Here is a 24756-nt window from a genome sequence, read left to right on the forward strand (position 1 = left end):
GGGCGTTTCTATTTACCCCGAAAATCTCTCCGGGTCCCGAGGGGAGCTGGCTGCAATTTCCCACAACGTGTAAATTAGTCCATCGGCGAGTCAGTAAAGTGGCCCTTTGAAGTGGACGTTAATGAAGTGCGCCATTAGGGCCTAATGATTGCTCACATTTGTATGTTGGGGCCGGGGAGCTTTTGATGTCCCCCCAGCCCGGGTCTCTCCCATCTCTCATCTAAATGCCGGGCCAGCCACACACACGCGCGCGCACACACACACACACACACACCCTCCTAGGAGAACTCGAACAATTTTTAATAATAATAACAAGGGGGGGGGGGGCTGGGTCTGACTGATGTTGTCACTTCAAAGCCAGCACGGGCTAAATCGCTGCAGACTGCTTCATTCCACAGTGCTCCCCGGCGGATGACAGCCGCGTGGTGACAAAGTTCAATTGGCAACAGGAGACAGGCGAGATCAAAGGGCCGCCATTGTAGCAGTTTTGTTCCGCGGAGAATCGCCCATTGTGGGGAGGCCGAGCCTCGGCTGCGGCCCGACGCTCTCCCCCGCCCGGCGGCCCTCGCGCCTTCACAAGCCGCTCACCTCGGCGCTCAGCCCGGAGAGGCGTCTCTTCTGTCCCGCAGAGTCGGGGGGAGGCAGACGGAGGTGCGGGGAGCCCGGAGCTTGTTGGAGGCCCGCGGAGCCCAAGAGGCAGATGGCGGCAGATGGACCGACCGACGGACGGACGGACGGATAAATGGAGGTTCCGTTTACCCGTGACTAATGTAATGAATAATAGATGGACTCGAGCCCAAGAAGCCCCCTCCGACGCTTGTTTAAAATCTCCCGAACTCAGTTTCCTCATCTGTAAAGTGGGAACAAAATTCCAGAACAAGGTTTCATGTCTAATGAAATATTTACATATATACACATTTATGGATCTATACACATGTGTGTATATATATATGTATATGTGTGTGTGTGTGTGTGTGTGTGCCAGGTTTGTTTGTTTTTAACCATCTCATTTTCCTGGCTCATCCATTGTATTCTTCTCCCCTGCCCTAGAGTAAACATGGCAAATTTAGAATGGGACCAGATCTCAGAAGTCCTCTGAGCCCTGTCATTTTGCAGAGGGGGAAAAAGAGGCCCAGAGGAAGGAAGCATTTCCCAGGTAGTGAGAGGCCAAAGTTCCTCAGATCCTGGATCCGAATCCGGGTTCCTTCCACTGACATACGGCTGGGCCCAACCTGGGCCTCCCTGCACTCTCCCGGGACCTCGGCTATCCCAGGCCCCTGTTAGCAGGCCTTTAAAGGGGAAGCGCTTCCACAGCACTTCAGCTGCGAGGGCCGGCCCAGCTCTGGTGCAGGGAAAGAGTCAATTTGGCAATTGAGGTTGTGAGTTCCGATTCCCGTTACCCCTTTCTACTTGTGTGATCCCGAACAAGCCGTCGCTGTGCCCCAGCCCCCAGTTCCCTCCTCTGTCACATGAGGGGGTTGACCCAAAGATTTGAGGTCCTTTGCAGCTCTAAACTGAGAGCCCCCTGAGTGAGGAACTCAGGTAATGAATGCAGGGGGGCTGCGGCTTCAGTGGCAATTCGCAGGGAAGCTGCCCGGGTGCCATTGCCCCACGCCGGCGATTTGTCCTCAGCTATTTCGGCTCCTTCCAGATGGGGACAAAGGGGCAAAGCCGGCCGGGCCTTGGGGGGCGGCTGGCAGCCCCACCTAGCAGCAGTCAGTCGGCCTGCTGAAATAGGCCGCTTCCAGTCTGGCTGGGGCGGCCGTGAGAGGGGGAGAAGAGAGCACCGGCCTTGGGCTGCTGCTTCCTCCCAACTCTTGCTTTCCCTTTTTTCTCCAATTTTTGTTCCAGAAGCTTCCCGGTCTTTCCGTTCATCCCGGTGGGGTCTGATGGGCCCGAAGGCCAGCTTTTCTAGAAGGACATTCTAAGGCGGCTTAGAAGGGTTCTGTGTCTATACAATTAAGCTCTAGCAACTTTCCTCCAGTAAATTATGATGGAACACATCATTAGCTGCAGACCGGCTTGTTCCCCTTAATCGCACTCAAGTATGCATAAACCCCAGCTGAGCAATTATGAATAATTAAATCAATTAGAGCCACTCTAACACCAGGCCTTGTGGCTACACCGGGGCCGCTGCCATGATATTTTAACAGTAAACGCCAGAGCACTGCGTTGGGCTGGAAGCCGGGCCCGGAACAAAAGTGGAGCCGGATGCCAGAGCGGGTTGCCTGGTGATGGGCCGGCCGGAATATCGCCCGGCTTAGGCTCGGCCTTCCCAAGGAAAACAATAGTAATGAAATTCCAATAAAATATTTTTGAGCGAGTCTGAAAGCTTAGAAATGAGTTCATTAAAAAGGGATAAAACATGAGTCCCTGAAACTATGCTGAATAAATTAGTACTTTAAATTTGTCAGGAAAAAATGGGTGGTTGCTTTTTTTTTCCTTTTTTTTGTCCAAGGATTGGATCTAATTTATGAGGCTTTGGGGGTATTGTTTGTTTGTTTTGCAGGGTGGAGGGGAATAGAGGGAAACCAGGTCCTGCAGTGATCCCGAGAAAGAAAGCCCAGGCCCAGGATCTTGGCCAAACCATGATCGGGGGACAGCAGGGAGAAGCTATGGAGCCAGGGGCTTGGGGTTCACATCCTGCCTCGGGTGTTCCGTGGCTCTGGGAGCCCAAGGAGATCACCCAACCCCACCTGGAGTTCTGCTTGCTCTGGGGCAGGGGAGGGGATTACATGGGCCTGCATCTCACGGGCAGATGGGAGAAACACGGCCGGGGAGACAAGGGGGCAACTTGGTCAAAGTCCCACTGGCTCTTACAGATGTCACTTGAACCCGTGTTCCCGGCTCCCTTTACTGCCCTATCTCTTTAAAGCTGTAGAAATCTATCTTAAGTTTAGATCTTCCAAGGAGAGAAAATATGGGCTGAGTGGCAATGCATTTTAAATGTAGAAAGGCGGGGGGGAGTATCTAGACCTGCGATTTCCTAAGTATGGGGGCAGTTCCACTCATGAAAAAGGTCCTGCTCCCACCAGCACCCCCAAAATGCAGAACGCCGATAGTTCAAAGACTTTTGGGAGATGCCTGGAGTGTTCCAGGGCAAGAGACTCCTGGATCAAATGGATATTGTGTGATGGGAGCGCTTGAACTCGGATCCTCCTAAGTCCGAGGTTGGCACACCACCCGCTAACCAGTTGCTTCTTTCTAAGTTTTGACAGATTAAAGACCATTCTTTAATGCGTGGTTTTCATTTTCAGACCTCAAAGTGAGCCAAAGCAGGAGACAAGCGCTGGACCACGGGATGGAAAGAAGGAACACTGGTGTTCTCCTCAGCCGGGTCGCTAATCCTGACCTCAAAGAATCATCATGAAACAAGCACCTGCTTCTTCTGGCCAGAGGTGGGGGGAGACCGGTACGAGAGAGGGCATACGTTCTCACCGGGACTTGTTCTGTTTCATTATAATTCCTAATTACACAGGAAGATTCTACTGGGGTGGAAGAAAGACGCCATTGTGAAGTGACAGCTATGGTGCGTTTTGTTTAATAGCCATCAAGAAAACACTTATTAAGGAAAGCAAAATCGAGCCTATTAAAAAATGAACTCATGTATTTTAAACAAGACTTAGACACAGTCCCCAGAAGAACTACGGGCTCTTTGGCTTCAGGCTTGCCTACCATCCCTTTGCAAGCCCTCCTTGCTTTCTTTATTTTCTTAGAGAGACAGAACCCAAAGCAGGATTTCGTCTAAATCCTAACGCTCAGAAAACCCCTTCTTCTCGTTCTCTACACGAGTGAGTTTCTCCCCACCTTTAGGACAGTCGGGGCAGGATCTAGGGATGGCCTATAAAACTGCTTCTCCAGTTTTTGAACTCTTCATCCAGCCTGCCATCAAGAACACCAATAAAACCTTTGAATTCACATCCTAGTCTTCCTCAAAAGTACACACGGGAGATGTTAGCTCATGAAATCCTTCCCAGTTACCGAGTGGGTTTGAAGAAGACTCCTTAAGTATTATAATCACAGCTCCCATCTGCACAGGCCTTTATAGTTTACAAGAAGTGACTGACGGTGGCTCAAAAACCATCATCAAGGACCTATGGGATCAGAAGAGGAGGCGGGCGCGTCATCCAGCAAGAAGAAAGGATGGAGCCCGGGTAGTCCGAGAGCGGCTCTGCTGGGTCCGTGAAACAGGGAAACAAGCAGAGGGCTGGGGGATGACATCAGCGAGCAGGATCCTGTGACTCATGGTGCCGGAGGAGACAGTGCCGAGATCCAGGAGCTCACAGGCTCACTGGAGTGCTCGGGCCTCCAGGGCCCACAAACTCAAGGGGAGACGGTTTCCTGGAGCCGCGACTTTGGTCTCCTGAGGAACCGAATCCCTCTCTGGGAGACGTCTCAGCCCACCAGACTCCTTAGTCACGTGACTGGGAAAGCCATTTCTCCTCTTAGCACCCATTTCCCCATCTGTGCAGTGGAGATGAGAATGGCTCCCACGGCACGGCTCTGGTGTGAGGATGAAATGAGAAGGAAAGCACTTTCCAGAGCTTAGAGCACGCTGAATGCTAATTAGTGCTCTGATTATTACTCTTTGGCTCCCACCCCAAACTCAGAGTCCTTCCTGGAACAGGAATTAATTTTTAGCTTTGGGTCACTCGGCTTGCAGATAACTGAGGCGAGAAAGGCAACAAACAACGTTAGAGCAGGAGAGAGCGGGACAGGGAAAAGGAGGGGTTCCTGGGAAGCTGAGCTCCCAGCTCCTTCCTTTCGGGCCGAGCTTCCTGCATCCTTCCTACACATCCCAGGCCTAATCCAGAGATCACAGTCTAGGAGGGACCTGGCAAGTCAACATTTTATAGATGAGAGAATAGATGCAAAAAGGGAAGCGGTTTCCCCACAATCACAAGGGAATCCAAGGCGGAGCTGTGGGTATTCCTTGCGTCCTTCCCTCTTGGATGAGACAAGCTGCCTTTATACCCACTTCTGGCTTCCTTCTTCTCTCAGGAGTCCTGCCCCAAACACATCCACTTCCGTCTGGACTCTTCAGAGACGCCCCCTGTCCTTGTATTGCCTCAGATAGTCACCAGCTGCATGTGGACTTTACTGCCCCCATTTCCCAGATCAGGTAATGGATTCAGAGCGACTTGGATACCGTCACATAGCCACTGAGTGTCAGGGGAAGGCCTCAAGCCCAGGTCCTGCTCCTTCCACTCAACTGTCCTCTTTCTCCCACGGAAAGATGCTTGCATAACGAAGCTTTGCTTTTCCTTGTTTATTTTTTACAGTTTAATCCGTAAATGTTCGTCTGGTCAGGCTGGTATCAGATAACTCTATTTCTTAAACCGCTGTCACCGTCCGGCCCCTTTTTCTTCTGTCCTGCCTCTCTCGGGGGCCACTGAGGTCGGAGACTTGTGGAGGAGGAACTGCCGTGGGAAACCGGGAGACATAAACGAGGGCCTGTGACAAGCCAAGCACGCGGCACGACCTGGCTGCCCAGTTTGGAAACAGGACGTTGGGGCCACCCCTAGGAAGCCAGCCCAGGCTCTGGACCCCTTCCCCGGGGGTTCGTCAGCCCCCAGAATCCTTCCTCTGCTACCCCTCCTCTACCTGCCTCCAATTCCTACCCCAAACGTATCCACAAAACTGCTAGAAGCAAAATTGATGGTCAGATCATAGGTCTGAGGAGGAAGAAAGCTTAAAAGCGATAGCCTCAAACCACTGCATTTTTACATACGAGGGAACTGAGGCACAAAACTGTTAAGTGACTGGCTCAGGGCCACACAGTTGATAAATGTCTTGGGTAAAAAAAAATATCCAAAAGAAAATTTTGGCTCAGGATGAGTCAGATGGATCTGGTGGGGAAAAAATATCTTTTTGGAGGAGGAGGGGTAAAGTGATGGGAACACACACATACCTCACACTAAGTATATGAGGGCAGGACCACATTTTGGTCACCTCCTTGTGATTAGGAGAAAGAGCAGCCAGCTGAAGTCAGCTCCCCTACTTGCTCACCCTAAATATTTTACTTCCCTGGGCCTCAGTTTCCCCCGAGTGGGTTCGGCTAGACGATCTCTGAAGTTCCTCCTAGATCTAATCCGTGGCCCTCCGGTCTCCATCACCACGGCCACCCTCCCAGTGTGTCACTACTGGTACGAGTCAGTAGCATTTGCTGATTTTGCCTGGGTTGAGTGTGAATCGGCCGTCTCCCCTGATCTAAATAACGGGGCGAATGTTCAGCCAGCAAACGCGGACCAGCCACGGGGGAGCCGGCGGACCTTGGAGTCGGGGAGTCCTCCCTTCAAGCCCATGCTTTCCCTTTATTAGGAAAGTGGCTTTGGGCAAACTTTGACAACTTGCTCAACCCCGGTTTCTGCATGAGAATATCGGGGTTGTGGGATCGAATTTTGCCAAGAGGGAAGCGCACAAGACTAAATCCAAGCAGACCTAGACATAAAATCACAGAGGCCGGGGCGAGGGTCCATGGCTCGAAAGCGTGTCTTCCTTTATCCGCCTCCTAGGGGAGGCTCGGTCACCTCGGCTTGATGGTGGGAGCTGGCCCCAATTCCAGGCCCCCCAGGGCCACCAGCAGGCAGGCCTTGAGTTTTGAGGTGAGAAATAAACTTGCAGAGTCTCCCCTTAAAAGGCCAATACTAAGAACCTCCATTCTTAAGGCAACATTTTGCCATCGTCTTAGCAGAGGTGAACAAGAAAACCCAGGATGGCCCGGGAGAGGGGAGAAGGACGACCAGAGGAGAAAAGGGGAAAGAGGGAGACGAGGAGAAAGCTTTGCAAGGGGGGATTGAAGAGGGAGAAAGAGGAAAGTCGCAGAAGTTGGGAGTGTCTCCGAGGGAGTTCACGGCAGCGCCAGTGACTCTGTCCTGGGGCAGTTACCATCATTTATACAAGCCTTTTGTGGTACTGTGTGGCTTAAGAGCTCTTTCCCATTCACAGTGCAAGTTTACAAAGGGCAGTGAGGGGGTGCCACAGTGCCCGGAGCGCCAGGCCTGGAGTCAGGAAGACTCATGTCCAGCCTCAGACACTTCCTGGCTGTGTGAGCCTGTGTGCCTCAGTTTCCTCATCTGTAAAATGAGCTGGAGAAGGACATGGCAAACCACCCCAAATGAGGTCACAGAGATGTGACTGAAATGCCCGAACAGTGACAACACTTTAAAAAAATGCCAAAGGCGGCTCTAAAAGCGCACTCTTGTTCCCATTTTACAGATGAGGAAGCAGCCTCCAAACTTGTGAGACTTCTCGAGACTCACATTTCACTGCAGTGCAGACCTATGGCTACTGTCCACAGAAGCACCCCCACCTTGTGGGGAGTGGAAGGATCACTGTGACAGGGAGAGGAAAAACACTGGCTGTGCAGTGAGAGGATGATCTTGTCTTTGTTGTTCAGTCATCTCATGTCTGACTCTTCCCGACCCCGACTGGGGTTTTCTTGACAAAGATACTGGAGGAACCTGCCACTTCCCTCTCCAGCCCATTTTACAGCTGAGGAAACCGAGGCAAACGGGGGAGGTGCCTTGCCAAGGCTCACCCAGCGAGGAAGTGCCTGAGACTGGTTTTGAACTCAAGAAGATGCTCTTTTATGCCTTGGTGACCTTGAGCAAGTCAATCTCCAGGCTTCAGTCTCCTCATCTATACAATGAAGGGTTGATCTCTGAGTCCCATCTAGCTCTAGGGACATCATCCTATGATTTGGGGCTTTAATTGGGGCTTGGGATGGGACTGTGACCCGCAAATTCCCTTCTCATTTGGAGATCTCCATTCCCTGATCTCTACCTGCCCTGCCTGCAATCCTGGCTCCAGCAGTCTCCGCCGCCTCCCTCCCCCATCCGCCTCCATCGGTCTTTCGCCCCCCACCGAGTCCCCTCCAAATCCAGTCACAGCTGAATGCAGAAATGCTGACCCAAAACAACCATGTTTTCATTTAATAGATTAAATCACTACATGGACAGGGACTTTCCAACACATCTGCTCTACAGGATTTTTCGTTTAATAGAATTAGTTGAAACCAGATCACAAAGCCCCGTTACCCAGGGCCATCTGCCCAGACGGGGAAATAGCTTCTCTAAACAGAACCCCATGCTCCCGGGGCCCTGCTTAAAAGAGGCTTGTACCAACATCCAGACAGCCCCAAAACATCGTGTCTCTTGGTAACAGTGCGTGTTTATGGGCTTTAACAGTCCGGGCTCTGGGTGTCAAAAGGCTGCTGCCTTTCTCCAGTTCTTAGTAGAATATTCGGGGATCAGTGAGCCCCCCACATTCACCTGTGTTAAGCTGCTGGCCGGTTTTAGGAAATGGAAGAAATGGGGGGCTCTCCCACAAAGAAGCAGCACCTCATCCCCGTGGTCCCTCCTTCACACTCCACCTCGGCACCAGGGGAAGGGAAGAAACATTATGGGAAAGCTCTCAAAGTAGCCTCAAAAGGACCAACTGAGAAGTCACTTTAATGGCACTAGATCCTATAAATATTCATTGGATGGTCTGCCATCTTCCAAGAGAGATGTGTGAGTGTGTGTGTGTGTGAGTGTGTGGGTGTGCGCGCTCCTGTGTACGTGTATGCGTTTTCCCCCAAAGTGACATTCCAATTTTTAAAAGAGGTTATTAATGTGCCGTGATTAGCCTGCCGAGGGGGGAAAAAGGAGGATAAATTGTACGGTTATCAACTCCAGCTTTATTGGTCTGAGACTTCCACCACAGGGAGTGGCTGCTGTATGGAATTGATAAACAGAGAGATTTATAAGGTCAACTTTTATGAGTCTACAGATTTCTTGTGGCGTATTACCACATCCTTATTACAAGCTCCCGCTGCTGTCCGGCTAAGCCAACAGAGGTAATATATTACACTTGCTTGACTAGAACGAGGGTTGAGTTGGGTGTGTGTGTGTGTGTGTGTAGGAAACAGTTCAAAATAAAATATAGCTTTGCGGAATTATATCTTCAGTTTGGAGAGTGGGGGTTGCCGGGGTTATGCCAGGAATTTTTTCCCAGTTTCTCCAAAGGTGCAAAGAAGGTCTCTCTGGTTTGTTTGAGTTGGACACCAAAACACAAGCCCTCTCCCTCCCCCAAAAGGCAGACTTATAACTGATCTGGATTACAGAAAAAATGGGTAAAAGTTGAATTATTCCCTGACACTAGGGAAGGTGTTTCTCCTTTCAGGGTCGATCTCTCTCTAACCTCCCAGTAAATTACTGTTGGCTGCTTTTCCTCCCTTTTTTTTTCTTTTTTAAAGGGAAGCTTGGGGATGAGAACAAATGAACCCACAGCTAAAATGGGACCCTCGGAATTGGAGGAGATCGGGTGAACTTGGATTTACACATTTGTTTTCTCTGCCCGTGGGATCTGCTTCCGGAATGGCCACAATTTATATAGTAAGCTGAAGACCGAACTGGAGGTAGAGGTGGAATGAATATTCAGACTGAATATTGCTAACTCCCCATATCTTAGTTTAGCATAGAGGTCAAAGGCAACCATTATTGGGATTCCCAGAGGCTCGGGGTACCTGCCCTTCCTGCTCTGTACCCCAATCAAGTCAACAAGCTTGGGCCGGGCACTGTGCTCTGCAATGGAAAAAAGGGAGAGGCAGAAGTAGTCCCTGCCCTCTAATCCTTCCCCTTGGAAAGGGGATTCCAAGTTCATTGCTGGATGAGCCAGAGATCTCCTAGAGATTGCACCTCCATGTTCATATTCCTTGGCTTAAAACCCCCATTTTGGCCACTTAACTTCCATCTAGAGTGTCCCCCAAAAGGTGACTCAATTTTCTTTGCCAAGAACCCAGTGTACAGATACGAATGAGGTATGGAACTGATCGTTTCTTCCCCCGAAGAGAGAAGAAAGCTAATCATGAAAGAATCCTAGACAGCATTTATTGAATGATTAACACAGGATTGAGAAACTCAATTTACAGCTGGTTACAAGCGGCTGGAAGGGGAGTAGGAAGCCTCATTAGGTCATAATTCAGCCTAGTGATTCTGCTCATTAGCCATTTCACCACTGCCCCGAACATCCAAACTGCTAACCTTTCTCGGCTTTTGGAATGACTTCTCCCCGCTGCCAGCTCAGCACTGGCTCCCACCCACCCCTGCCCAGCTGCCCCATCTCCTTGGAGCCGCGGCTTTAGCACATCCCCGGAACTCTGACTCAGTCACAGGGACTGCATCCTGATTCCTAGTCATCCAGAACTTACATTTGCCCTACACACACACACACACACACACACACACACACACTCACACTCACACAGACACACACACACACACTCACATACACACACACTCACACACTCACATACACACACACACACTCACACACACTCACACACATGCACACACTCACACTCACACACACTCACACTCAGACACACACACACTCACATTCACACACACTCACATACACACACACACACTCACACACACACTCCCTTGTGGTCACCAACAATGGCTACCAATCATACTCTAAAATACACCAAAGGGCAATCATTCTGCTAGACAGAGTCCAGACCTATGCTCCAAGAATTCTATTTGCCTGTGGAAATTTCTTTTTAAATAAGAATCTTTTTCTTGAATAAGCAACGTTTGGAACATATTCTCTCCCCGCACCCTATGCAAACCCTAGCTAATATCCTTACTGCCAACATACACAACTGCATACGACCCCCACCCATATCCTTTCCCTCACGCCTAATCTCTCGATCCCATGTTTCCAAACAACCCGAGCAGCTCCTATCACACGACTCCCCACATTCCCTCCCAATTGCTCCCAGTAATTCTTCCCTATCCCAAACAGCCCTCACATGTAATCTAGTCCTCAGATCTTCACACACTCACACACACACACACACACACTCACACTAGTGAATGGTGACTATCAGATAGTTAGAAAGAGAGAAGGGAAAGAGAAGAAGTTTTTAAGGTGACTTGCGACACTGAGTCATTATCAGCATCTGCCAGATTAATTGTCATCTGGGAGCAGAGGACTCCAGGGCTGCAGAGCCAGCACAAGCCCCTCTCTCCAGAACTTCCCCAGCTGCCTACTGGACCTTCGAAATGGGATGGACTTGTAAGCAGCGGAATCTCAGTACGGCTGACCGGAACCTCCCTTTTAATACACTATTTCTGTTGAGGGAGTCCCCAACCTCATTGTCATCCTCTGCTTCTGTCCATATGTATCTGTCTCTTTCTCTCTGTCTCTGCCTCTCTCTGTGTCTCTGTATGCCTCTGTCTCTGTCTGTCTGATTCTGACTTTTTCACTCCGTGTCTCCCTCTGTGTCTTTGTCTGTCTCTCTCTCTCTCTTTCTCCTCACATATGCAATCAGAGACAAATTTTGAGGCTTCTACATCCACATCTCTGGCATCCTCCCTTCTCCCTCTTCACTCCTTCCCCAGCGTAGGCTCTCAAACCTTCTCCCCTTCAGACCCCTTTCTAACCCACGCCTCCCACAATTGACCTTTCTAGATCCCAGGCCTGACTGTGTCACCCCCGGTCTCTCTAGGAGCAAATCCAGAATCCTCTGGCATTTAAAATCTCCCACATCCTGGTCCCTCCCTGCCTTCTCGGCCCTATTAGTCATTAATCCCGTTCACACGCTCTTGCCGGTCCTCCTGGCTGACACTCCGGTTCCATTCGGAACCAAGGGATCCCCAAAGGCTGCCTCCTGGATCCTCATCTCTAAGCCTCTGTCCATGCTGCCCTTCTCCTTCCTCAGGCCTGAAATTCACTCCCTCTTCACCTCTGCCCCTCCCAGTCAGTCCCTTGGTCTCTCAGTGCTCTGTCCCATGACAATCTTCTCCCAGAAGCCTTTCCTGATGCTCCCAGATGATAAGATTTTAGCCTCCAAAACTATCCAGTATTTAATGTGTGTGTGTGTGTGTGTATAATACACATACACACACATGTATGTGGAGAGATTTATATACATACATATACACATACATCACATATTTTTGCATATGTTTATATGTAGACATGTTATCTCCCCCTTATAGAACACATGTATTATCTGCCCCAATGGAGTGGAACCTTCTTGAAAGACTTTTATTTATGTCTCCTTATTGAAGTTGGTGCTTATCTGATTGCCTTTAGTTACATTCAGGGTGAGTATTTAGCTGGTGAGTCCCACTCCCTCCAACCCCCTTCACAGTGAACGGCCTATCAATGGGAAGACCTGGCTGCCTGGCTTTCCAAACTAGCTTCTCCTCTGGATATTTGTGTTTCCACAACCAACGGATCAGCTTTTATCACAAGAGTGCGTCCCTGTACCCGTTCTTCAGCAGCCCCAGCAACAATTAGCGTTTTCCTTTTTTGGTCAGTTCTAACGGTCGGCTGAGTAGCAGTGTACATGTTTAAGTGAATTTGGAAAAGGAAGTATATAAACTGGTCAGCATGGATTTAGCACTGACCTCTCCTAAGGGGATTTCCTAAGAGGAGAAAGGGAGCTAACCAATAATTAATAGGAATGAGAGTAGTCAGGGCTGGTCTTCAGCAGCCTTACAAAATGGGTCTCTCCTACTAATCGTCTTCCACCCTTGCCAATCCATCACCTATGACATCTTGGTGAGTCACTTCACTTCTTTGAGACTCAGATGTTTCATCTGTAAAATGGGGAGATTGAGTTAGATGACCTAGAAATTTCCTTTCAGATATAAGTCTAGTATTCCACCACTACCTTCTAAATTACCTTCTCCTCATTTTCCCTAATTTTCTCTGAGTGCTCTCATTTTTTAGGAAAACCTTATTTTTTTATGGTTAAAGATAAAATAGAAATTAAAATAATAATAATCACAGTAAGGTATGAGGGACTTGATGTGTCGCCCTCCTGGGAGCATTTGCACTTTAAAAGATGAAAGAGCAGGCCAAAGGAATAAACACCAGATTTCAGAACTGAAGTAGCAAGCAATAAGGAAGCTATTTTGGAGTGAAGATGATCTTCATCCTCTGAAATCATGATATGACTATCACTAGCAACATCATCCAGGCCAGGGTAGTAAGATGTAATAATAGCTGATTTTATAAACTGTCTTATGATTTTCAAAGTCTTTACACACTGAGGTGCTACAATTATCCCCATTTTACAAGAGATAAGGCTGAATGAAGCCATCCCTAGAATGCTAAATTTGGAATCAAAGGTCTGGAAAGATCAAAGATCGAAATTCAGATCTTGGCTCCAACATTTCCTAGCTGTAAGCGAGTCACTTCAGTGTTAGCTGCTTCGTTTTTCACTTTATAAAATGTGGATAAAAATAGCGAGCTGCTTTCTCGTAAGGATCAAATGAGAAAACACATATAAATACATGTGAAATGTATTTTTGTGCTTATAATTATAATTTCTATAATACATCATTTATTATCTGTCTGTTATTTATCCATTCACCACTGGAGTAGTTGACCATTTCCTTTTCTAGCTCATTTTACATATGAGGAAACTGAGGCTAGGAAGTGTCTGAGGCTAAGTCTCCCTGACTTCAGCCTCAGTGCTTTGTGAACCATGGTGCCCCTTATCTGCCCTTGTTCTCTTTTTATAGTTAAGGTAACTAAGTGAGAAAAGTTGCCATTTTCCTTTTCCAATTGCTTCCTTTGCAAACAATTCACTTTTGAAAACATGGGGTCAGTCTAGTGTAAGGGAAGGAGCTCTGCATTTGGAGCCAGGAGATGTTTGAAAAAAAAAGCCTCTGTGATCTCGTGGAATCCTAAATTAGGACTGGAAAGGACCCTGAAGCCAATTGGCCCATATCCTTGGTTTCGTTGAAGAGGAACTTGAAATTTAGAGAGATGTAAATGATTTGCTCAGGTAACCAGTAAATGATAAGTGCAGAGTGAGGATTCAAATTCAGATCCTGTGATCTTAAGGTAGATGTTCTTTCCAGGCTATCACTCTTGAGTCCCTGAGTCTGTTATTTAAACTCTCTGGACTTCAGTTTCTTCATGAAGGGGTAAAGGATCGGAATTAAATCACCTTAAAGTTAATCCTGTGACTTTCCCTCCAAGAGCTAATAAGAGCTTAACTTTTAGCTTCCCCTTGTTCCTCAAATGCAATGGCATACATAGGAACCAGCACCAACTCTAAAATCAGAGAAACCGAGCTCAAATCTTCTGATTTTGATTCTTTTGGGTTCTTCTGATACTACCAGCATGAATTTTGCAGAGTAACCATCTCTCTGAGCCTCTAGCCTCTGAAGAACTTCCCAGCCCCAGATTGATTAGCCCATGCTACTCTGGCAAGGTTATACCTGCTAGAATTTAAGCCCTATTTAATTTGGTTTTTCCTCTCCCTTGTGGCTGCTGGGTAATGGTGGGAGGGCCATCAGTTCCAGCAAAGAGCAGTAGGCTGAGTAAAGAGCTCCCAGGGAGATTGATGAGAAGCCAAAGCCAAGATGATCTGCTTCATCAATCCTGTGGCTTCTTTATTGCTCCACACACTACAAAGCAAGAAATAAGATTCGAGGGCTTAGATTAGCACATACCCAGGTCTGGAAAATCTCCTAGGGCAGACAGATAGATGCCTTTGCTCCCCAGCTACTCCTCTAGACACATGGAAAACACCAAAGGGAAGAGTCGAAATCAGCAAGCTTGGAGGTCGGGAAGACTTAGAGAGTCTGGCCAGATAAGGAGAAAAGGGCAGGGGAAGTTATCTCAGTAAGAGCTTTGGAAGAAACTCTGCATTCTTCTTCATCCAAAAGAAGGAAAAAATCCTAATCATACACAAACAAAAGATACACTCTCACCCCACACATGCCCCTCTGCTCTTCACTACCTCCGGCCCCAATCGCTATTCTAACTTGGAAGTCGAAAGTAGACTTGGGGTCTCTATTCCTTCTCTTTCTGCTGCTTGGACACTGTTGAGAGCCAGAGGAGTTTTTTAATACTCTTGCTAAAATCCTGTATTTCTAAAGCACCTTTTATACAAAGCTTTCAGGAGTTTTACAAACACTTGCAAACATTAATTAATTAGGCCTGACGGGTCCCCTGGGAACCTTTTTCCCTTTATGTATCTGGAAAAGGAAAACAGAAGGATGCAGACCGGACGCCAATGGCAAGCCAGGAGCCCCAGCTCAAGAGCTCTGAAGTGAACAGCAGGCCCCATTGGGAATTACTAGACTATCAGAGTGTCAATTAAAATAACAATTCTGTTTTAGATGTACACATCTTTGAATCACAGGATTTGGGAGTTGGAAGGGCTCTTAGAGATGACTTAGTCCAAGAGTTCTGGATCTGAAATTTACAAACTTATTTTGAAAACTTTTTATTTTCAAAATATATGCATAGTTTTCAACACTCACCCTTGCAAAACCTTGTATTCTGAAATTCTTTCTCTCTCCTTCTCGCACCCCCTCCACTAGATGGCAAGTAATCCAATATAGACCGAGCACATGCAATTCTTCTATCCATATTTCCACATTATCATGCTGCACAAGAAAAATCAGATCCCAAAGGGGAAAATGAGAAAGAAAACAAAAAGCAAGCAAACAACAAAAAAGTGAAACTGCTGTATTGTGATCCACACTCAGTTCCCACAATCCTCTCTCTGGATGTAGATGGCTCTCTCCATCACAAGATCATTGGAACTGGCCTGAACAACGCATTGTTGACAAGAGCCACGTCTATCAGAATTGATCATCATATAATCTTACTGTTGCCATGTATAATGATCTCCTGGTTCTGCTCACTTCACTCAGCACCAATTCATATAAGTCTCTCCAGGCTGCTCTGAAATCATTCTCCTCATCATTTTTTAGAGAACAATAATGTTCCATAACTTTCATATCCCATAACTTATTCAGTCATTCTCCAACTGATGAGCAGCCACTCAGTTTCTAGGAAGTTATTTTTTAAAAAGATTTTTGTAACTGTTGCTGTTCACTCATTTCAGTCATGTCTAACACCTCCTGACCCCATTTGGTGTTTTCTTGGCAAAGAGACTGCAGTGGTTTACCATTTTCCGGCTCATTTTACAGATAAAGAAACTGAGATCAACAGGGTTAAAACTTGCCCAGAATCACTCAGCCAGTCATTGTAAGGCTAGAGACGACGCTCCCTGACTTTAGACCTGGTACTCCATCCTCCTCACTACCTAGCTACTTTTTGTAACTGTATTTCACCATATTCGCTTTCCTTTGTAATACTATGTATTTCTTTTTATGTATTTAAAATTTTTTTAAGATCCTTCGACCTCATCAGGCTGCCCAAGGGATCTAGGACAGAAGAAATATTTAAGCCAAGCCTGATTTACGGTTTGCAGCAAATCTCTCCTAGTAGATTATAACCTCGTAGTAAGGGCAAGGCTCACTGGGAGCTGGAGGCGGCCTTGGCCATTCTCCTTGTGAGGTCATGGAAAAGAGTCAAGAATACAGGGTGATGATGTTCCTCCTCCTCCTCCTTTCTGAACCTCACTTTCTTTATCTTTCCAAGAAAGTTAATTACATCTGTAGTCACACTTCAAAGGGTTAATGCAGGGCTCAAATTAGATCTTGCTTATAAAGAGTTTTTTAACTTCAAAGGGCTATATAAATGTTATTTTTCATCATCATCATTATCCTGGATCATATAGGTAGTAAGTCATAGAGGGGTTTTGAATCTAGTTTGATTCAAAATTCATTTTTTTGTATGCAGATATATGTATATATATTTTATATACACACCATTATCATCTTTTCCATGAAATATGCATGAATGATATTCAAATACATAATTATATGCCTATTCATTAATTAGTATTTATTGCCTACGTGAGTCACTTAGGATTATAACTCCCTTGAAGGTTTAGAGAATATTGTTCTTCCCAGCAGCCTTCCTCAAGTATCAAGGCTATAGTTTGATACCAGTGTGATCTAGTTCAGGTTCTGCCTCTGACAACTATGAGCTCTAAGACACTGGACAACCCCTTCCACCCTGGCTCAGGACAGCTCCCTAAGTTGGGAGTTGGTGACCATTCCCCCCCCCAATATTTCCCACACAAATGAAATCATAGACCTAATCCTTCTATCTGTTTCTGACAAGAACATAAGAACTTAACAGATAAGGAAAACAAGACCCAGCGAGATATAAATGACTTGCCTGGATCCCATTAATGATAATCGTCCCAGGTATGGACATTTAGTGTCCCAGTAGGGTGTGAATTACTAGGGATAAGCTGACTTGGGATATTGGACCTTGACCAGATAAAATAGGATAATGCCAGTTTCCATTTGTAGTTAGTTCTTTGTCAAGTTGAGCATTGGATCTCATGCCATATACATTTCATCGCTCTCTCTTGTTGAGCCTTTAGTTCTATGGTATTCAAAAACAGATATTATTCCAATGAAACACGCAAAAATTGTAACTTGCAATGGGTATCAGGGATGTTGTAGTGGCTGCTGTTGGGGAGAAGTCAAGTGCTTCAAGATCATTCAAACCAATAGTGCGACAGGATTGTGCACCAGAGCACAAAGGAAAATACCCTGCCAAAAAAACTGACAAGTAATGATAAAAAAAAAAACCAAAAAAAAAAACCAGTTCAGCTAATCCTCAGAAAATAGACATGAAGAGGGACTTGGCAGCTGGAAGATTGTTATTGATCCCCCTATAGAATCCCTCAAAAGTGAGCAGGTCCATATAAGACAGACGATAAGATTTTGAATTGTGATCCAATAATATGATAGTTCCCTTCTACCCCAAGCTTAGACTTACTACTGAGAGCAAATCATTAAGGATTAAGAGCTGCACCCTGCTAACCAGAGTTTAGGCTAATCTTCAGTCCCTATTTGGGCAGAATCTCTCTATCCTGATCTTTATGGCTTCTCATAAATGCCATGAAGTCATCCTTTGTTTAGGCATTAGCAGCCTCAATATCACCATCAAAGCTAACATTTATGTAGCACCTACTGTGTGCCTGGCATTGTGCTAAGCTCCTTTCAGATATTATCTCATGTGCTCTTCACAATAACTCTAGGGGCAAAGGAGGTGCTATCCCCATTTTATGGATGAAGGTAATACCTTTATGATTGCATCCGTGTGGGTCCTGTCTCCCTCCTAAGAAGCCCCTCTTATGAATTAATAGATGGTCTTTGAGTTAGTGTGGCCAAGAAATTAATTCCCCAGTGACCAGCCCTTGAAATGGTGTTTGGAAATGGCTGGACAGCCACAGAGCCACACTTGATTTCTGGGAGAATTTGATAGAATAGCTGCTCCCTGGTATAATTAGCCTTTGAAAAAGTGAGATTGTTCCTATGCCATGGGGCATCAGAGGAGGAATTTCGCAGAGAAAATTAGATTGTGTACTGGAAGGGACCTCGGAAGAGAATGTAGTTGGCTTCTGCTAACCCAGGGCAACAGAGACTTTAAGTGGCTTCCCTAAAATTGCACAGGTATTAAGTGTTGAGCTGTGTCCTTGGCCAAACAAAATCCCTTTTCAGCTTTTAAAGCTTTTGGTGAGAAATGAAGGAAAACTTTTAAAGCCGTAGAGATCTGGCTGGCAGGGTGCAGCTGCTAATCCTTAGGAAGCGGCTCCATGTGGATCTCCTTTCAGGTCTGCCGGGGTCACCCCAGTGTTGGCTTCCTGCTTCTACTTTGACAATGGCTTCTCCAAGTCATTACTTCAGACTGAACTAATCCAGTTCTCTTGGTCACCCACGGGTCCTCCGAGGATGAAGAAGGCCCTTCCTTTAGCTGGTTCTAGGTTTTCTGCCACCCCGAACTGAGTTGCCTCCCAAGGGGGGTCCTCATTGCAGAATCTGACACCACCAAGCCTGGCCAACCTCCTGGCCTCTGCTCCCTCCAGGCTCCCCATTCTGCCCGCCACCTGATTTTTCCTGTAGCCTGATGTGAAGACTGATTTAGATCCCTGGATACCTTAGAATCAGCCAGAGTCAGGATAAGCAAAAGTCTTTGGCCTTAATTCTTGGTCTTTAAAGGTGGAAGTGAATTGAATGGACACAGAATCTCCTCTTCATCTCCTGCCCAGAAGTGACCCTGCCTAGTCTTACTCCACCCCCTAGTCCCTCCTACAATTCTCTGTATATGCCAATCATCGAGCCAGCACAGATAGTGAGATGGGCCATTTTCCAAGCATATGCTAATAGAGTTATTGTCCAATCTGTAATTAGCCTTAAGTTCTCCGTTGTCCAACCTCAGTGCAACAACTCAAGAGTTTCAGCCCTTTATAGCCTAAAGCTCCTGCGTCTTGCCATAGAGCTTCCCCCCACTCACAACCTTCAGGATCTCTGCATTTCCAAATCCTCCCTGCTGATATTCCTTTTATGTATTGTTGTTCAGTCACTTTGTGGAGTCCCACCTGTAATCTGCTTCGGTCAGGTGTGAGCCCTTGAAAAGTGGGGGTTGTGTCTGGCACCTTCTTTCTGGGCCTCCAGCACTAAGGACACCATTTGCCTCCATCAGCGTTTGTTCATTCCTTCACCACCTCGGGAACCCAGCCAGGTTCCCTTGTTGACAACCTGATAACATTCTGGGGCCCCCCAAAATGCATCCAGATTCAGGTCTTCCCTCCCTACCCCCAAAATGCATCCAGATTCAGGTTTTGCCTACCCACCATGGCAAAAATGGCATCAGAGGTGCCCTACCCCCCATGGCACAAATGGCATCAGAGGTGCCCTACCCACCATGGCACAAATGGCATCAGTGTTGCCCTACCCCCCATGGCACAAATGGCATCAGAGGTGCCCTACCCACCATGGCACAAATGGCATCAGAGGTGCCCTACCCACCATGGCACAAATAGCATCAGAAGTGCCCTATTCCCCATGGCACAAATGGCATCAGAGATGTCCTACTCCCCAAAGGCACAAATGATGTCAGAAGGCCCCATAGTTCCAACCTCTTGCAAAAATGCCTTTTTCCCCAACACCAGGGCCAAGGCAATCCAGCCAGTTCCCAGGAGGAGTATGGCCTCTGGGGCCCAGCCCACCTTATACAGAATCCAGCCCAAATGGGGAAGGATCCGTGGTGATCATAGCAGAAAGGAAGATTATTAATTCACTTCTGGGTGATCTTTATGGTTTTCAAAAGGTCTTCTTCACAACAATCCTGTGAAACTGAACTACAGGTGTTATCTTCCCCCACCAAGGCAGCTAACTGGCCCCTGCTGGGCCTGGAATTGGGAAGACCTGAATCTGGATGCAGCCCGGGAGCCTTCCTGTGTGACACTGGGCCAATTTTTTACTTTTATCTGCCTCAGTTACCTCAGCTACAAAATGGGAATTGCAACGGCAACTCGCTCTGCGAGGATCACTGAGATCACTTTTGGAGGCAATGGGGCTGAGTGACTGGCCCAGGATGGCGCAGCTAGTCGACGGTGTGACTCATGGCCACCGCGGCCCCCAGAGCAGAGCCGGCCGGAGCCCCTCTCCTCCCGGCCCCTCTTCCCGGAGCTGCCCACGGGCGGCATTTCCTAAGTGAGAGTGCAGTGGGATGATGGGGGCCGCGTCATTCTCACCCACACAAGCCACCGGAGCCGCCGGGTTCTTTCCCAAGATTCCAGCTGAAGAGTCCCACGTGGGCCGCAGCTGCGCCCAAATCTGTTTCCTATTTAGTGTAACAAATTATGCAAAGCACACCAAACAAGAGCCACTTAGAACTCCGCCGGGCCCTGAGGAAGGCGTTGGGGAGAAAAGGTGGCTCTGCTGCTCCCCGCTTCTGCTGACAAGAAGAGGGGCGCTCACCCGGGGCGCCCGTGTCAACAAACTAGAAAGGCGCGGGTTGTGAGCGGCTCCCAGGGAGCCCAGAGGAGCCCAGTCCCTCTTCCCGCTGCTCCCGAGCCCTGGTTTGGTCTTTCGAAGGCCGCCGGGGCTGGTTTGACTTCGCGATGCAATTGGAGACTTGGCCTCCACTCTGCCCGCTTCCAGCCAAGAAGGAAAGTTCCACATTTTTCTCACCATAAAATATTTTCAACCCCTCTTGCACCACAGCCCCTCGCTGGTAGGAGGGGAAAAAGGCTGTTCTTCATTACATTGAAAATAGCATCCTGGGAAGGAGCAGTCGGAAAACATAGCACGGGCCCTTTAGACCTCTCCCCCCACCAGTGTCTGCTGCATGGTGGGAAAAAGGAATGGGCGTGCTGAAACTGCTCTGAGTTAGGCTTCGGTGTCCAAGGAGGCCTGAGCCTTTCGGTGCTGGAGGGGAGGCTCTGGGTGCCCCAGGGAGGAACACGCCTGGGGTTCCATCCTGGATCCACAGACCGTGAGAGTTGGGTCCCTCGCTTCCCTCCGCTCTGAAAAGGCCCCTGATCCTACGATACAGCCGCCAGAGGACGGGTCTCAGAGACAGCGCCACATTCTGGCCGTGGGGCCCTGGGCCAATGTCAGGGCAGCAGTCAACTCGGCCCAGAGAAGGGCCCACCTGTGTTGGCCGAGGGAGCTCCATCTCCATCGGTGAAATGAGGGGCCCAGATCCTCCCATCCCCTGAGTCTACTAGGAAGTTAATAACGGTAACTATGGCGGCAGAACTGCCCCGAACGCCTAACAAACAGGCTGGCAAAGAGCGTTCCCTCTGAAAGAACCCGCCAATCTTAATACCATGGGTACGCTAACATCCTTGCCCATACACTGATATACTAGTGACAACCGTCATCCCCAAGGCACAAACGTCCATTTTGCCCAGGTGCCAGCAGCCCCCCAGATGACTCTGCCGGGTACCAGCAGCCCCCCAGATGACTCTGCCGGGTACCAGTAGCCCCCCAGATGACTCTGCCACAGTGTTCTGAGCATCAGATTTCCTTCCAGTTCTTCAGTGTCCAGGAGCGCCTTTTTATAGAGCCCTTTCTGCCACGGCTCTGTGAGGTTGGTAGTGGGGAGAGAAGGAAGAAAGGAAGGGAGTAAGCATTTGATAGCACCCACTTTGTGCCAGGCACTGTGCTGAGCACTTTACAAACATCTCATTTGACCACCATAGTTTTGATGGCCATTTTGTACCTGAAGTTGATCAGAATCTATGTGACTTGACCAGGGTCACCCAGCCAGTGCCTGAGGCTGCATTTGGATCAAGACTTCCTGACTCCAGACTAACTCTAGCTACTGTGTAGGTGGCCAGTTCCAGCGTTATCCCGCATTCTATGCATAAGGAAGCCAGGTCTCCTGAGTGCACCCCCTCCAACTTTCCAGATGAATTCTATTTTATCCCCTTCAAGGATTTTCTGTCCTAGAAAGAAGAGGGTGGCTTCCTTGCTATTCCTTCTGGCGTTCCCATCTCCTTCTCCCTGAACAGTCTGTTCCCCACACACACTGTGCATTCTTACCTGGGCTTATCTCAAGGCTCAGGCAAGAGCCATTTTTCTAAGGGAAGCCTCTCCCAGTTACCCTGTGAGTCTTCTCTCTCTCCCCACATAATCTCGTTTCTACCCCTCCGTTTATGTTACTGTCCCTGCTGGGGCACAAATTCCTTGTGAGCAGGAATCGTGCCCGTGTTGGGGCCGAGGGGCTCAGCTTTATCCTTTGCGTCTTCGCACATGGGTTTCGGGTCAACCCCTGTTCCAAAATGCTTAATCAGTGTTTGTCGTGGCCGGCTTTCCCGTCGGGACTGCAGGAAGTGAAGGGATTTATCCATGGGCATCCCGCTCTTACGTGTCAGTGAAGGAAGCTAGCCCAAATTTCCAGATTCCAAATCCAGGTCTTCTCCCATCACAAAGCAATTGTTTGTCTATGAGTCCAGGGGCATGGTACATAGGGAGTCCCAAAAGTCCTAGGGCAGTGTGTGTGTGTGTGTGTGTGTGTGTGTGTGTGTGTGTGTGTAGATAGATAGATAGATAGATTTAAATAGCTTCAAATAAATCTGAGATCACAATGTGGGTCCAAACTCCTGCCACCTAAGAGATACCAAGGCTTTTGGGGGAAGGAGATCTGGCCATTAACAGGAGCAATCAGGAAAAGACTTCCTATGAACCTTTCACAGGTTCAAACCACACCAAGCAGTTGGGGAAAGCCTGTGCAGAGTGCTCCATAACAACACTTGGCTCTCAGCAGTGCAGCAATAGCGATGTTACTGCAGAGGGAAAGACCCCAAAGCCTTAGCTTCTACCTGAATGCATTGTTCTATTCTTGGAAATCATTGCCCGTCTCACTAGCTGCCAAGGAAATCTGGGGCAGGAGGGAGCAGAGGCTGAGCAGAGCCCAGGTAGCGTCCCGTGGGATCTGCAGACACTCTCAGGGATGACTCCACTCGGTCCAGGCTGCAGGGCCCACCTGGGCATAGTTTCAGCAGCACTTCCTCTTGGCTCTCTGAAGTAGTCAGGTTATTATGAGAAGTAGAACAAGGGGACAAAGCTGTGTGTTTTTGTTCAATCCGGAGAGGCCAGATGAGGGTAGGAACAGTGCACCTACATCCCAGCAACATGGGCTCTCCCTAAAGTGGGACACTGATACATTATTGGTGGAATTATAAATACATCCAGCCATTCTAGAGAGCAATTTGGAACTACGGCCAAAAAGAAAAGATCCAACAGCATCACTACTGGTCCTATATCCCAAAGAGATCTCAAAGAAGGAAAAGGGACCTGTTTGTGCAAGAATGTTTGTAGAGCCCTCGTTGTTGTGGCCAGAAGCTGGAAACTGAGTGGATGCCCATCCTTTGGAGAATGGCTGAATAAATTGTGGTATATGAATATTATGGAATATTGTTGTTCGGTAAGAAACAACCAACAGGATGATTTCAGAAAGGCCTGGAGAGACTGATGCTGAGTGAAATGAGTAGGGCCAGGAGATCATGCTATACATCAACAACAACACTGTATGATGGTCAAGTCTGATGGACCTGGCCATCCTCAGCGATGAGATGACCCAAATCAGTTCCAATAGTGCAGTAATGAATAGAACCAGCTACACCCAGCGAAAGAACTCTGGGAAATGAGTGTGAACCATTACATAGAATTCCCAATCCCTCTATTTTTGTCTGCCTGCATTTTGGATTTCCTTCACAGGCTAATAGTATATTATTTCAGAGCCTGATTCTTTTTGTATAGCAAAATAACTATTTCGACATGTGTACATATATTGTATTTAACTTATACTTCAACATATTTAACATGTATTGGTCATCCTGCCATCTAGGAGAGGGGTTGGGGGGAAGGGGAGGGGGAAATTGGAACAAAAGATTTTGCAATTGTCAATGCTGAAGAATTACCCATGCATATAACTTGTAAATAAAAAGCTATAATAAAAAAAAATGGGCTCTCCCTTTATTGAGTGTAGAAATGTTTCCATACCTCCACAATCACGGCTCATGCTGCTTCAGAGCTCAGACTTACTATTCGCCAGAATGGACCGAAGGGGACAGAGAGACAAAGAGAAGAATGGATAATGTCGTCCTGATCCAGCCTGAAGATCCTTCTCTGGTCGCATCAGCTGAGCATGTTGCCCCTTCCCAAAAGAGGGTGCTGGGACAGGCACCTGTCCACGAGTCAGCGACTCCGGGAAGTAAGCTGGCCAAGAATTCTCATTTTCAAAGCAGAAAAAAGGTACATCCATCCAAATACCTCTGCCGAAAGCAATGGCAGCCGGAACCAAAGGGCTTCCGAGTTTAACAAAGTAGCTGGCAAATCTCCACAGGCTACTTTTCCCCGAGGATCCGATTTTCATCGTTGTATTTCCAGCATTTAGCATATAGTAGGTGTTTAATAGATGCTTGACGGTTGGTTAGTTCTTATGTACAAAATTCTACTAGGTGCCAGGAGAGATGTGGAGTTTAAATCCCAGGAGCCTCTGGCTGAACGGACTTTCCAAACTAACGGATAACACAGAAAGAAATAACTAGGAGACCAAGTTGTATTCCGA

Source organism: Antechinus flavipes, chromosome 6, assembly GCF_016432865.1.
Source record: "Antechinus flavipes isolate AdamAnt ecotype Samford, QLD, Australia chromosome 6, AdamAnt_v2, whole genome shotgun sequence".
Taxonomy (NCBI): Eukaryota; Metazoa; Chordata; class Mammalia; order Dasyuromorphia; family Dasyuridae; genus Antechinus; species Antechinus flavipes.